The 14,588-nt window shown below is 40.2% G+C and overlaps 1 protein-coding gene across 4 annotated transcripts in view; it reads left to right on the top strand.

The window, feature by feature from the left end:
* rfx1a (regulatory factor X, 1a (influences HLA class II expression)) overlaps window positions 1–14,588 on the top strand; it is a 150,911-nt gene that overhangs the window by 36,638 nt on the left and 99,685 nt on the right. The gene's annotated exons all lie outside the window — the stretch shown is intronic.

The following is a 14,588-nucleotide window of genomic DNA, read 5'->3' as shown; positions in this document are numbered from 1 at the left end:
CTTTCCTTGGGTCTGTTCGTACTCGCAAGAGAGCTATAGGTAAACATTTGGTCCAAGGGAGTCTGGTTTCTATTATCAATTTAGAGAGCTGTCGTTTGAGTGTTTGGTTCATTCTCTCAAACCTTCCTGATGATGGCAGGAGCCATGGAGTATGGAACTCACAGGAAATTCCCAACCCTTTCATTACCCCCCTGTAACACTTGAGAGGTAAAATGAGTTCCTTGGTCGGAATCTATACGGTTTACTAGCCCATATTGAGGAATTATGTGCTCCAATATTATTTTAGACAAGCCACTCGCAGTGGCAGTCACAGCCTACACACACTCAGGACATCCCCGGGATACTGGATCCAATAGTCTCGAAAGATATACTACTGGCTGTTTCATTCCTCCCCACCTCTGGGTTAATACTCCCAAAGCCGCTCCCTTACCTACAGTAGCAAAGAGGTGGAAAGGTTTATCTAGGGAAGATAAGGCTAACACGGGGGCATGGATCAGATCTCTTTTGAGTTCCTCAACTAGTTCTTTTTACTCATCATCCCAACTTAGACATTTTGGTTCCTTCTCTAATAGTTTGAGATATAATTTCTTAGTCTTTTGAGCATAGGAATCAATCCACAATCTGCAATATCCCATTAGACCCAAAAATTTACGTAACTCCCATTTAGTCCTGGGCAGCGGCATCCCCACTATTCCCTCTATCCATTCCGGGCTTATCTTTTGCTTTCCCTCACTAACTAAATGTCCCAAGTATTTCACTTCCTGCTCCACATATTGTAATTTGTTTTTAGATACTTACAGGCCCTGCTGGCCCAGAAAATCCAATAATTTGTTAGTGGCTTCTACTGCTCTTTCTCTTCTTTTTCCTGTTATTAAGAGGTCGTCTACATACTGCAACAGGGTAGTCCCCTTGGGGCTGCTAAATTTCTCCAATATTTGTTCTAACATCTGTCCAAATAAATTCGGGGATTCTGTAAACCCCTGGGGGAGCACAGTCCACCGGTATTGCTGTTTCCGTCCTGTCCTGGGGTCTTCCCATTTAAAGGCGAACAAATTCCTACTTTCCTCCGCCAAGGGACAAGCCCAAAAGGCATCCTTTAAATCTATCACACTAAACCATTTGTGGTCATGAAGGATCTTACTTAATAACGTATAGGGGTTTGGCACCACTGGGTGTCTGATCTGTTCTATTCGATTTAATGTTCTCAAATCCTGCACCAATCGATAAGTTCCATCAGATTTCCGCACAGGTAGAATTGGGGTATTATAAGGAGACATACATGGCTCCAACAATCCATCTCTAATCAGTCCCTCAATTACTGGCTGCAGTCCTCGTTTACCTTCTATGGAAATGGGATATTGTCGCTCACAGACAATGTCCCATTTCCTTTTTAAACTTACTTCAAGGGGAGGGATCTGTAGTCCTCCACGATTCCCTTCTCTAGCCCTTACAATAGGGTCTATCTCTCTCCCCACATCCTCTCTGTCCTACATGCTGCCACCTGCCGCTCCGGTTGCTCAATATTGGTTCCATTCTTTTCTTAACTACTTCATCAACTGTAGCTACCATCATTTTCACCTTCTGTTTTTGTCTCTTATCCTCTCTTTACAAACACTTTCTGCTCCTCTCTCAACAATTCATCAAATGGTTTTTCACTCCACCCTTCTATCTTCTGTATCTTTCTCTGTATGTCTGGCCATGCCTTTGTCACAAAATGTACTTTCAAAAGACCCTGTGCCATTGGGTCCTCAGGATTCATTCCAGAGTATTTCCGCATTGAGTCTCTTAATCTTTGCAAGAAAGCTGAAGGAGTCTCATCTTTCTCCTGTCTAACTTCAAAGGCTTTAGTCAAATTCTGTGACTTCGGAACTGCCCTGGGCGGCACGGTGGCAATGGGCGGCACGGTGGCATATGGGCGGCACGGTGGCACAGTGGTTAGCACTGCTGCCTTCACAGCGCCTGAGACCCGGGTTCAATTCCTGACTCAGGCGACTGATTGTGTGGAGTTTGCACGTTCTCCCCGTGTCACCATGGGTTTCCTCCGGGTGCTCCGGTTTCCTCCCACAATCCAAAGATGTGCGGGTCAGATGAATTGGCCATACTAAAGTGCCCGTAGTGTTAGGTAAGGGGTAAATGTAGGGGTATGGGTGGGTTGCGCTTCGGCGGGTCGGTGTGGACTTGTTGGGCCGAAGGGCCTGTTTCCACACTGTAAGTAATCTAATCTAATCTAATCTTATTCCTTTTAGAATCAGGTCTTTCAATTCCCTCATTTCTTCTCTTTGCTCCGGGTTTTGATTTTCCCACTAGGGGTCGCTGAGGGGAAACTTCATCTCACCTTGTCCAGCATCCCCATCTCCAATCAGGTGTTCCCTGTCCCATATTTTAATGGATGCTCCTCGTATAAGTCCCCTTTCTGCCCCAGTAAATAGTATGTTCAAAATAGACATTAACTCAGCCCACGTATACAGACTGGGCCTCAAAAATTGTTCAATTTGTTCAGATAACCCTACCGGATCCTCAACCAGAACCTTCATACCTTTTTAAATGTTCTGACCTCCCCACTGGTGAGGGGACACTTACATACCCAATCTCTTTGTCCCCTATTGGTACCTCCCGAAGGGGATAAGTCGTTACGTTCTTCCCTTTTTTTTTAAGAAATATTGCAATATTTCTAGCTCCCCATAACTTCAAATACCAATTCATCAATTCATGCTTGACTTGCCTGTTCCTAACTTGTAAATACATTTATATATTTACATTCATTTATTCAGTATTTAATATTTAAAATGTAAAATGCATACAGTTTTCAATTTTGAAATCCACTATAATTACCCAGTTTTAGTCCCTTAATTTAAATCCAAAATTAGTTTTCTTAAGTAGTCCTGACCAATCATTGCTTTATTACAATGCTATAGGTCGTGAAATAATCAGAGCTGCCTTAAAAGAATTTGTATATTCAAGTTTAAAAAAAAAACTTCTAATGCATGAACAATGGCCGAATCCAAGGTCACAGGATAACCATAGGATTTTGTTTTTATTACAATCTAATGTTGAATTGAAACTTCAACTGTCCTCCATAAATCGCTTTTATGTAAGGATAAAAGAGATTAGTTAGAAACTGATAGTAAGGCAATCATGACCTGTAAAAAGAACAGGAGTTATCTTTTTTTTCATAATCTCTATAGAATCCTTAACCTTAAAAGACTTCATATTAAGTTTCCATAATAAAAATCAGATTCAAAACAGTCCTGGAACTCGAGCTCCAGGGAATAAAGCGCAAACATTCAATCACCAACAAACAAATGTGCATTCAAACCAAATCACAAAGGGTTAAACTTTTTACCGGCTGTACAGCTCTTTTCATTCTCTCTCTCTCTCTCACATTGACATATAAATTCAGATATTTACAAACCCAGTCTTCGTCCAACCTGTACTTTGACCAGAAACGGCGGCACGAAGAATGGATTCCTTAGTCCATACAAAGCGACAATATTTAATCATCTTTTTCCCTTGTACAAGTATTATTTTTCCAATTCCACAACATCCTGCCCAGCGGACTTTCTGGAGATATGTTGTAAGGGACCCTGCCTCCATTTCCATTGCCTTTTTCTTCTTTTGTTTTCCCGGAGGCTTTTTTCCTTACCCATGGCACAACTCATATTGAGTTCCTTCGTTAGTCCCTTATTAACTACTAAAACTCAATCCCAGCCACCAAAGCAGTACTTAAAAGTCAATTTTCTTACCCTGGTCTGTGCACAGAGTTGCCTGGCCCATTTTCACCGTATTTTCTATCGACCTTCTTTCACTGTCTGATTCAGATGTCTCTCTTGTGGGATTCGTACCAGTCACCCAAGGGAGCGGACCAAACCGGGACATGAGACCGCTCCTCAATTGGGAACGGGGCACGTCTTCCTAGTGTCCAAGGCTAGCCATTCCCCCCGGCGATGGAAGAACATCCCGGACAAGCCCCCAATTGTGAGAAATTAAGCTCTCAGACTTCAATAATTTCAGTCCGAGACAAGATCTGAATTAATAGTATCATTTATTTTACTCTTGCAAGAGGGTGTGATGTCCACTGTCTGTCTACAAGGCAAGGGACTCGCACACCAAATTCAACAAATACTCGATATTTATATAATTTGGTTTCTATATTTTTTTTAATTTCATTGCACCTCCCCTGTTTACATCCTCCACTTCCCTAAGACCGGTACCCATTACTCCTGTTTATCTCTTGCTTTATCCGGCCTTGTCTGTGACAAAATGCTTATTTCTCACAAGGCTGCTGTGTCACTGTTAGGCATATCCTTTCCTTACCATTATCTACTCCCTCCATCTGTGCCTTCCCTCTCAGCATCTTATTGAGTCGCCTGTGTTTCTGTAAAAGTGGGAAACAGATGTTTATACCTACTGTTTGTACAGGCGTATCTAGCTTAACTGCCTCCCCTCACAGCATCTTATCTAGTCGCCTGTAATATCTACCATTGTTTTGCAGTCCCGTCTCTTTCTTGCATACACTTTTAGCTAATACAAAAAAACAATTATGCATTTCCTCCACATAGTTTCCATTCTTGTTGACTCAGCTCTTGGCTGAAACAATTACACATTGGTGTGAGTTCATTTACTTTGTATAAGTAATTATAATTGCAGAAGTAACACTACTTTACCTATATCCCACAGCCCATCAAAAGAATTCTTTCACAAGTATATGCTTCGTAAGCGACATTTTGTTAAGGAAATGTGAGTTTTTTGGCTGAATTAATAGAACTGAAATTGAAGTGGAGTTATGTATTGCATCAGTTTCTTGTGTTGCTGGAAAAACTTTCAGAAAGGTTGGTATTTTATTGCCAAGTGTTATATATGCACAGCAGCTTTTGGCCAAATGTTGAGAACCTTAATTAGTGAGAAACAAAAGCCTTCAGTTGTAATGATTGTGACCAGGAACTTGTTTTGGATGTGTATGGAACATTTAGAATCCATATAATCCAGTTTTTAGTGTTTTGTTTCACATGTTCCATTTAAACCAAACATTTCAGGTCATATTGACCCATTTGGTTTTCTTTTAACTGATGCAAATGACTGTCAGTTTATTGTTTGAATGGTAGTGTCTGATACCTGTTCAAAATTGCATGGATCTGGCAGTTCATCTTCCTTCTTGACATGTTTGTTTTGTTGCATTTTGTTATTATTGTGAGGGATTGTGATCATTTGTTATTAACTAGAAATAACTAAAAATAACAATTCTGCGTGCTAAAATGACAATGAGATTTGCTTTGACTGTATGTTTGTTCTGTGATCTACAAGATTTGTCTATACTTGGGTTCAGTAAATTCAGAGAATAGATGTATATACAAAATATATCTATAAAATATGAAGGCTCAAAATTCCTATTGTTTTTAGCCATTGGAATTTTAGGGAAAGGAAGGATAGGATGTTTCTTTGTTTTGCTCAGTGAAAATATTTTCTATTATTTAGAAATCTAAATGATAGGCACTTAGACTGTAAAGCTTATGAACAAAAAGAGACAAATCAGGATGTGACAACTAAATATTGCTCAACTGGAATTACAAGGCGAGAGATTATTAATGAAAGCCAAACAGTACTATAGTTTGGAGAAACTGGGGATAATTTCAGATTCAGGTATATGACTGTGGGCTTTGGTGATTTACTATTTTCCTAACCTTTACAGATGCCTGAACCTGTTCAGTCACTTTTAATTCATCCACAAATTGGCGTTGTAGTACCAAGTTTTATGCGATACTTTTAGTTCTGTCTGTCCAGAATATATTCAAGCTTGGTTTTTATGATGTCATAATACAGTGGTTGGCAAATGAGAAAATAGTCAACTGTGTATAGACCAAATATCTCCAAACTAAGTGATTATCTATGAAAGGAGTCTTTTACAATCTGGGCGTAAAATCTGTTAAGTTTTGAATATGTATTTAGATGTTCCTATTTCTGACATGAGCATATCATAATCATTGAGCTCCTGTCTTTCATATTGACCCAGATTTTCCTGGGACTTGCGTCATTGTAATGGTGCATCTGCATCGTATTGGCCCTTGAACGCCTCAAAAGAAAGAAGAAATAATGGAGTAAGTGATTTACAGCATTAATTATGTCACTCCATTTTTTCTGAGACTTTTGCACAGATCTGCCATTATCTTCTTGATAACGTACTAATTAAAATCGAAGTAGTGCAGTTTTCCTCCACTTCAGTTAGTTTTTACACTGTTGTCACTTAAACTTAAAAATAATGTTGTGATTGACATCTGTGTTTTTATTGCATGAGGATCATTTAAACACTCAATTGTTTAAATATGCGTTATAGTTGGAAAGAATGAAATAATGAGATTCTGACTGCATGTCCATCCCACCCCATTAAGACTATACATTTGCCCCTCTAACATTCCCAACTTCACCTCAACTCCTCTGTTGTTGAAATACTCATCCATGCCTTTGTTACTTCTAGACTGACAAATAAAACATGAAAGGCTGTCCAGTTCTGATCCTCAAAAAACTTGAGGTCATTAAAAACTCCTTTGCTGCCTATCTCCTCACTTGGATCATGTTTCATGCCCATTGACCTACATTGACATCTGAATAAATAGTGCTTCAGTTTTTAACATTCTGCTCTTGATTGCAGATCCATGGCCATTTGTTTTCTCAATCTTAACACTATATACAACACCTTTCACTGTATTTTGTAAAAGATATATGTGGCAATAAATAAATCAAATCAAATATTGTAGTTTGAGCAGTGTCATATCGTACAGCATGGAAACAGACTCTTCAGTCTAACTCGTCCATGCTGACCAGATATCCTAAATTAATACTCTCTAATTTGTCGGATATTTGGCAAATATCCCTCTAAACCCTTTCTATTCATTTACCCACCTAGATGCGTTTTAAATTTTGTAATTGTAGTAGCCTCCACCACTTTCTCTGGCAATTCATTCCATACGTGTACCATCCTCTGTGTGAAAGTGTTGCCCCTTTGGTACCTTTTTATATTTTTCTCTTCTCACCTTAAACTGTGCCCTCTGGTTTTGGATTCCCCTACTCTAGGCAAAAGACCATGACTAGGTGCCCTATCCATGCCCCTCATAAACTCTATAAGGTCACCCTTCAACCTCTGACACTCCAGGGAAAGTAGCCGCAGCCTATTCTCAGCCTCTCCCTATAGTTCAAACCCTCCAACCGCAGCAATGTCCTTGTCGAAGTTTTCTGCACCCTTTTGAGTTTCACAACATCCTTCCTATAGCAGGGAGACTAGAGTTGCATGCGGTATTCCAAAAGTGGCCTGTCTAATGACCTGTACAGTTGTTGTGGTTCTGCTCGCCGAGCTGGAAGTTTTTGCTGCAAACGTTTCGTTCCCTGGCTAGGGAACATCATCAGTGCTGTTGGAGCCTCGTGTGAAGCGCTGCTTTGATGTTTCTTCCGGTATTTATAGTGGTTTGTTCTTGCCGCTTCCGGGTGTCAGTTTCAGCTGCAGTGATTGGTATGTGGGGTCCAGGTCGATGTGCCTGTTGATGGATGTTCTTGCCGTTTCCGGGTGTCAGTTTCAGCTGTAGTGGTTTGTATATGGTGTCCAGGTCAATGTGTCTGTTGAGGGAGTTTGGGGATGAATGCCATGCTTCTAGGAATTCTCTGGCTGTTCTCTGTCTGGCTTGTCCTATGATAGTGGTGTTTTCCCAGTCAAGTTCATGTTGCTGGTTGTCTGAGTGTATGGCTACTAGAGATAGCTGGTCGTGTCGTTTTGTGGCTAGCTGATGTTCATGGATGCGGATTGTTAGCTGTCTTCCTGTTTGTCCTATATAGTGTTTTGTGCAGTCCTTGCATGGTATTTTGTAAACTACGTTAACAGGAAGACAGCTAACAATCCGCATCCATGAACATCAGCTAGCCACAAAACGACACGACCAGCTATCTCTAGTAGCCATACACTCAGACAACCAGCAACATGAATTTGACTGGGAAAACACCACTATCATAGGACAAGCCAGACAGAGAACAGCCAGAGAATTCCTAGAAGCATGGCATTCATCCCCAAACTCCCTCAACAGACACATTGACCTGGACACCATATACAAACCACTACAGCTGAAACTGATACCCGGAAACAGCAAGAACATCCATCAACAGACACATCGACCTGGACCCCACATACAAATCACTGCAGCTGAAACTGACACCCAGAAGCGGCAAGAACAAACCACTATAAATACCGGAAGAAACATCAAAGCAGCGCTTCACACGAGGCTCCAACAGCACTGATGATGTTCCCTAGCCAGGGAACGAAATGTTTGCAGCAAAAACTTCCAGCTCGGCGAACAGAACCACAACAACGGATACCCGAGCTACAAATCTTCAATCAGATTTTAGTCCTGTACAGTTGCAACATGACATTCTAACTCCTATACTCAATGACTGACCAATAAAGGCAAGTGTGCCAAATGCCTTCTTCACTACTCTGTCAATTGCGACTCCCACCTTCAGGGAACTATGAACCTGCACCCCTACCATTATGTGTATCAGTCCTGCCCTGATTTGCCTTGCCTAACCAAAATGCAACACCTCGCGTTTATCTAAATTAAACTCCATCTGCTACTCCTCGGCCTATCTAATCAAGATCCTGTGATATTCTGAGATACCCTTCTTCACTGTCCACTACATCACCTACTTTGGTGTCAACTGCAACTTTCTAACCATTTCTCCTATATTCTGATCCAAATCATGCATATAAAAGACAAAAGCAATGAGCCCACCACCGATCTAGTGGCACACCACTGGTCACAGGCTTCTAGTCCGAGAAACAAGGCTCCACAACTATCCTCCGTCTCCTATCTTCAAGCTGATTTTTTTTATCCAAATGGCTGGCTCTCTATGGATTCCATGTGATCTAACCTTGCTAATCAGTCTACCATGCAGAACCTTGTCACACACTTTGCTGAAGTCCATGTAGACAACATCCACCACTCTGCCTCCATCCATCATCTTTGCCACTTCTTCAAGAAACTCTATCAAATTAGTAAAACAGGATTTCCCCTATGCAAAGCCATGTTGGCTATCCCTAATCAGTACTTGCCTTTCCAAATACATGTAACTAGTGCAGTTAGGAGCTAGAATTCGAATCAGTTGATCAAGGATTCTTGTGGATAGGTGAATGTATGCTTGTTTTCTGGCATCTGACCTGTTATATATTATTCCTCCAGACCCCCCGCCAACAATTCTTTTTACTTCTCCCTATGCATGTCCTTTACACTCTCCTCTCTGCCCTGATTGCTTTGCTTCCACCCAGCTCTCTCATCGTTCGGTAGCCTGTTTCTTTCACACAGCCTCATTGCAATTTGGGAGCTCTTATTTCTGCTTCAGTCCCTACAAAATGCGGTGACCTCCTGACTCTTGTCAGCACTCCCAGCCCACTGGCCAAATGGTAGTTAGAACTGCAGTCAAGTAAGAGTTTGAACTATGTGTCTTACCCACATGCACCCCATCAATACCGTTTCCTTTCCAATAGATATTTATCTAGCAGCAATCCTACCGTCCTGTTCTCATCCACCCTTTCAAACAAAGAGTTTGATTGCTGTATAAATCTAGAAAAACATCTAGGTCAAATTTTTCCTGTAATGTGGATAAGAAAAGCTTCAAAAGCATTTATGTTTCGCATTGTAATGCAAGCAACAGGAGAAAATTATAGATTCGTACCGCATACAATACAGTAACTCTGCCCTTTATATCCGTGCCAGGTCTTTGAAAAACTCAACCAATTAGCCTTGTTTTCCTGTTCTTTCCAGATGAACCTAGATATTTCTCCTTTAATTTCAATCATATATCCAATTCTGTATTTATGGTAAATGTGTTTGCTGACATCACACTTTAAGTCCATATATTCCAGTGCATAACAGGTTTTATATTCTTGAAACAAAATATTATTTTCTTTTTGGCTGTAATTCTTTTGCCAATTATTTTAAACCTATGTCCTTTGGTTACTTAACCCTTTTTCAACAGAAATGGTGGGGGAGGAGTTCTCTCCAAGTTTCTGCACTGAATAATCCTGGCCTTTTATACATCATTAATTATCATCACTTCAATATCAATGGCTATGCAGTCAGCCAACAAAGCCATAAGTTCCGGAATTCTCTCCCTGAACCCCTCCACTTCTTTACCTCTTTCTCCTTCTTTTATGACTGTCCGTAAAACCTCCTCCAAGTACAAATTGTTCTTGTTGTTTATTCAATTAAAATCCTGACTGATGTATCCTACAATTTGTACGTGTGTTAAAAGGAACGTTGGAAGACCATTGCACCAGCATCTTAAGGTGATTGCCAGACCTACAATTGGCCTTTCATTGATCTTAATATTGTAAGAAAAAGAAACCACCTGGCCCATCATAAAATTATTCAAAACATGTATGATCTACCCTATCATTCTCTCTGTTCAACCATGCAATTTCCTGACAGAATTTCTGTCTAAATACTCCTTTATGTCCATAGATAATCAAGCAAATCTGAAGAATAATTTTCTAATTTGACATTTCCAAATATTCACCTATGCTCTTCAGAGATAGCTATCCACACCCAGTCCTCCGCAATCAAGGTAGCTGTTCTTTATTGTTGATAAATGAGTCACGTTATAAATACATGGCAACATATTATCTAAAGTACAAACTCTCCAAATCCTAAATTTTAAATACATCAATACACAGTAGAATCTTTCAAAAATAATACCATAAGCGTGGTGCTTGTACCCATCTCATTACCTGAGAAATATGACTACTCATGGAGTTTGAAAATGTGATGCTAATGATAAGAAATATGACAGTCCTCTGGGTCATGCTGTGAGATTAGGTTTCCAAGGTCTGTCTTGGATACATAAGCTGATGCTTTGCGAATGGTAGTGAAGCTTTATGAAGCACAACATAATGGAGTTCTTGTCAATGAAAAAGTCCATGTCCAATCATGATAATTTTTGTATCATGATCATGTCTCCCAGTAAGTATAGCCTTTGCATTTATAACTTGATTTCTTTTAGAATATGGGTGAAATATTCCAAGCATATTAACATGTTAGGACTTTGTATTCATGAAAAATTTAATGTTTTAAAGTGTCTTACTTTTGTCTTTATCATTTATCCTTAAAACAAATATAATTTGCAATTTAAACAAAATTAAATGTTACTGCCTTTCAATATAATTTCATGAAAATAATGACTGTGTGTTTTATATGAAGTATATCCACGTTATATTTCTGTAGTTGAAAGTTGTACTGATTATGAGAACTTTATTTTGTGATCTGCTACACTAAGATATATTCTGGAATACAGCATATGAACTTGTCTGGGTGTGAGTGTATTTTGTTCTTTTTACAGTAATGAATTATTTTGAAGCTCTGATTTCTCATATATATGATCGAAATATTTGTCTTATTGTAAGCAGTGCCAAGGCAGCACAAGTCTGGTAAAAGGCAAGTAAAGTGGTTGTTTGATCTGTGTTGATAAAAGTTATTTATCTACTTCCACAGTGGACAACTCACAATCATAATTATGATATTTGCCTTCCACACAAGATGTGCTTAATCTACATATATGGAAGCTAGAATTTATTTGCACACAACATACATAGATTTTTACTTGGAAAGACTATAATGTGATTTAACAAGGTGACTAAAAATTATGAGAAGTAGTTCTGTCCAACAAGGTGGATGAAAATATCATGATTTATCGCAATCAATGAGAGTCACAAATGACGACTCGGCTCCTCTTAATATCTATCCATCCAGCTCCTCTCTCCCTTCTTTTTGAACTCCCACACCAATTCCAAAGTCTTGGCTAATGTCAGAAACAGCACTTTGTGAAGAAATAGGTGGTTTCACGGTGTTTCTCCCCCTCCCCTGAAGTGCTGTTTCTATATCATCGGAGCCAAGAAGATGTGGGGTGTCGTAGGTTTGGGAATGCTGGAAAGAAGCAGGGGGTTGTGTGGGAAGAGACCAGAAATGAGAAGAGGAGCTGGATGGTTGTGGGAAGATGAGCTAGCCCACTTTCATACCCAAAGGACAGACCCTGAAAACAACAACTATTAGAAACGTGTTAAAATTCTTTTAAAATAGTTTTTGGAAGTATCATAATTTTTAAATATTTAGAAACATAACAGAAAAAACTTATTTGTTACTGAGCAGAAGACTCACCTCAGGGTATGCCTTTGGATAGTGACATTTTGGTGCTGTGTTTTCACTAATTAGCTAGTTCAAAAGACTTCACTGTTTCTCCCGATGCAAGACACTGCTGCAAAGTGAAGTTTTCATTGCAGCCTATTAGCCACTTAAGTACAGATTTTTGTGCATCATACACCAAGTGCTTCACCATTGACAGGAAAATAAATATCACTAGCCCTAAAAAGCGAATATAGAAGCTAACTCACAGAACACACAACATTACAGTGCAGTACAGGCCCTTCGGCCCTCGATGTTGTGCTGACCTGTGAAACCCATCCAAACTACACCATTCCATTTTCATCTATATGTCTATCCAATGACCATTTAAATGCCCTTAAAGCTGGCGAGTCTACTGCTGTTGCAGGCAAGGTGTTTCATGCCCTACTACTCTCTGAGCAAAAAACTACCTCTGACATCTGTCCTATATCTATCACCCCTCTATTTAAAGCTATGTCCCCTCATGCTAACCATCACCATCCAAGGAAAAAGACTCTCCTATCTAATCCTCTGATTATCTTAGATGTCTCAATTAGGTCACCTCTCAACCTTCTTCTCTCTAACAAAAACAGCCTCAAGTCCCTCAGTCTTTCTTTGTAAGACCTTCCCTCCATACCAGTCAACATCCTAGTAAATCTCCTCTGAACCTTTCCAAAGCTTCCACATCTTTCCTATCGTGCGGTAACCAGAACTGCACGCAATATGCCAAATGTAGTCGCAGCAAAGTTTTGTACAGCTGCAACATGACCTCATGGCTCTGAAACTCAATCCCTTTTCCAATAAAAGCTAATACTCCATATGTCTTCTTAACAACCCTGTCAACCTGGATGGTAACTTTCAGGGATCTGTGTGCATGGACACTTCCAAGAATTTTACCATTAGCCCAGTATTCCTGTTGCTCCTTCCAAAATGAATCACCTCATACATTTCCGCATTAAATTCCATTTACCACTTCTCAGCCCAGCTGTGCAGCTTATCTGTATACCCGTCTGTAACCTGCAACATCCTTCAGCACTATGCACAACTCCACCGACCTTTGTGTCATCTGCAAATTTACTACCCATCTTTCTACACCCTCATCCAGATCATTTATAAAAATGACAAACGGCAGTGGCCCCAGTACACCACCAGTAACTGAACTCCAGGATGAACATTTCCCATCAACCACCACCCTCTGTCTTCTTTCAGCCAGCCAATTTCTGAAATAAACTGCCAAATCACCCTCAATCCCATGCCTCCGTATTTTGTGCAATAGCCTACCATGGGGAACCTTATCAAACGCCTTACTGAAATCCATATACACCACATCAACTGCTTTACCCTTGTCCACCTGTTTGGTCACTTTCTCAAAGAACTCTGTAAGGTTTGCGAGGCACAACCTATCTTTCATGAAACCGTGTTGACTATCCCTAAACAACATATTCCTTATAAGAGGAATAAATCCTACCTCTTATAGCCTTTTCCAACTCTTTATCCACAACTTAAGTACGGCTAACTGGTCTATAATTATCATGGTTGTCTCTACTCCCCTTTTTGAACAAGGGGACAACAGTTGCTTTCCTCCAGTCTTCTGGCACTTTTGTCCTGTAGACAATAATGACATAAAGATCAAAGCCAAAGACTCTGCATTCTCCTCCCTATCTTCTAAGAGAATTCTAGGATAAATCCCATTCAGCCCAGGGGGCTTATATATGTTCACACTTTCCAGAATTGCTAACACCTCCGCCTTGTGAAACCTCCATCTCGTCAAGTAGCCTGTATCTCAGTATTCACCTTGACAACATTGTCTTTTTCCAGTGTGAATACTGACGAAAAGTATTCATTTAGCGCTTCTCCTATCTCCTCTGACTCCACACACAATTTCCCACTACCTTGACTGTCCCTAATCTTACTCTAGACATTCTTTTAGTCCTGACATATCTATAGAAAGCTTTAAGGTTTTCCATCATCCTAACCACCAACAGCCTCTCCTGTCCCCTCCTGACTCTTCTTCGCACTCTCTTTAGATCTTTCCTGGCTAACTTTTAACACTCAAGCGCCCTAACTGAGCCTTCATGTCTTATCCTTACACAAACATCTTCTTCCTCTTGACAAGAGATTCAATTTCTTTAGTAAACATGGCTCCCTCGTTTGAACACATCCTCCCTGCCTGACAGGTACATGCTTATCAAAGACATGCAGTCGCTGTTCCTTGAATAGGCTCCACATTTCAATTGTGTCCATCCTCTGCAGTTTCCTTTCTCATCCAATGGATCCTAGACCTTGTCTAATTGCATCATAATTGCCTTTCCCCAAGCTATAACTCTTGCCCTGCGGTACATGTCTATCCCTTTCCATTACTAAATTAAACATAACCGAATTATGGTCACTATCACCAAAGTG

Source organism: Hemiscyllium ocellatum, chromosome 45 (assembly GCF_020745735.1).
Source record: "Hemiscyllium ocellatum isolate sHemOce1 chromosome 45, sHemOce1.pat.X.cur, whole genome shotgun sequence".
NCBI classification, from domain to species: domain Eukaryota; kingdom Metazoa; phylum Chordata; class Chondrichthyes; order Orectolobiformes; family Hemiscylliidae; genus Hemiscyllium; species Hemiscyllium ocellatum.
The sequence above is the reverse complement of the archived record's forward strand: the minus strand, read 5'-3'. Positions and strand labels throughout refer to the sequence as shown.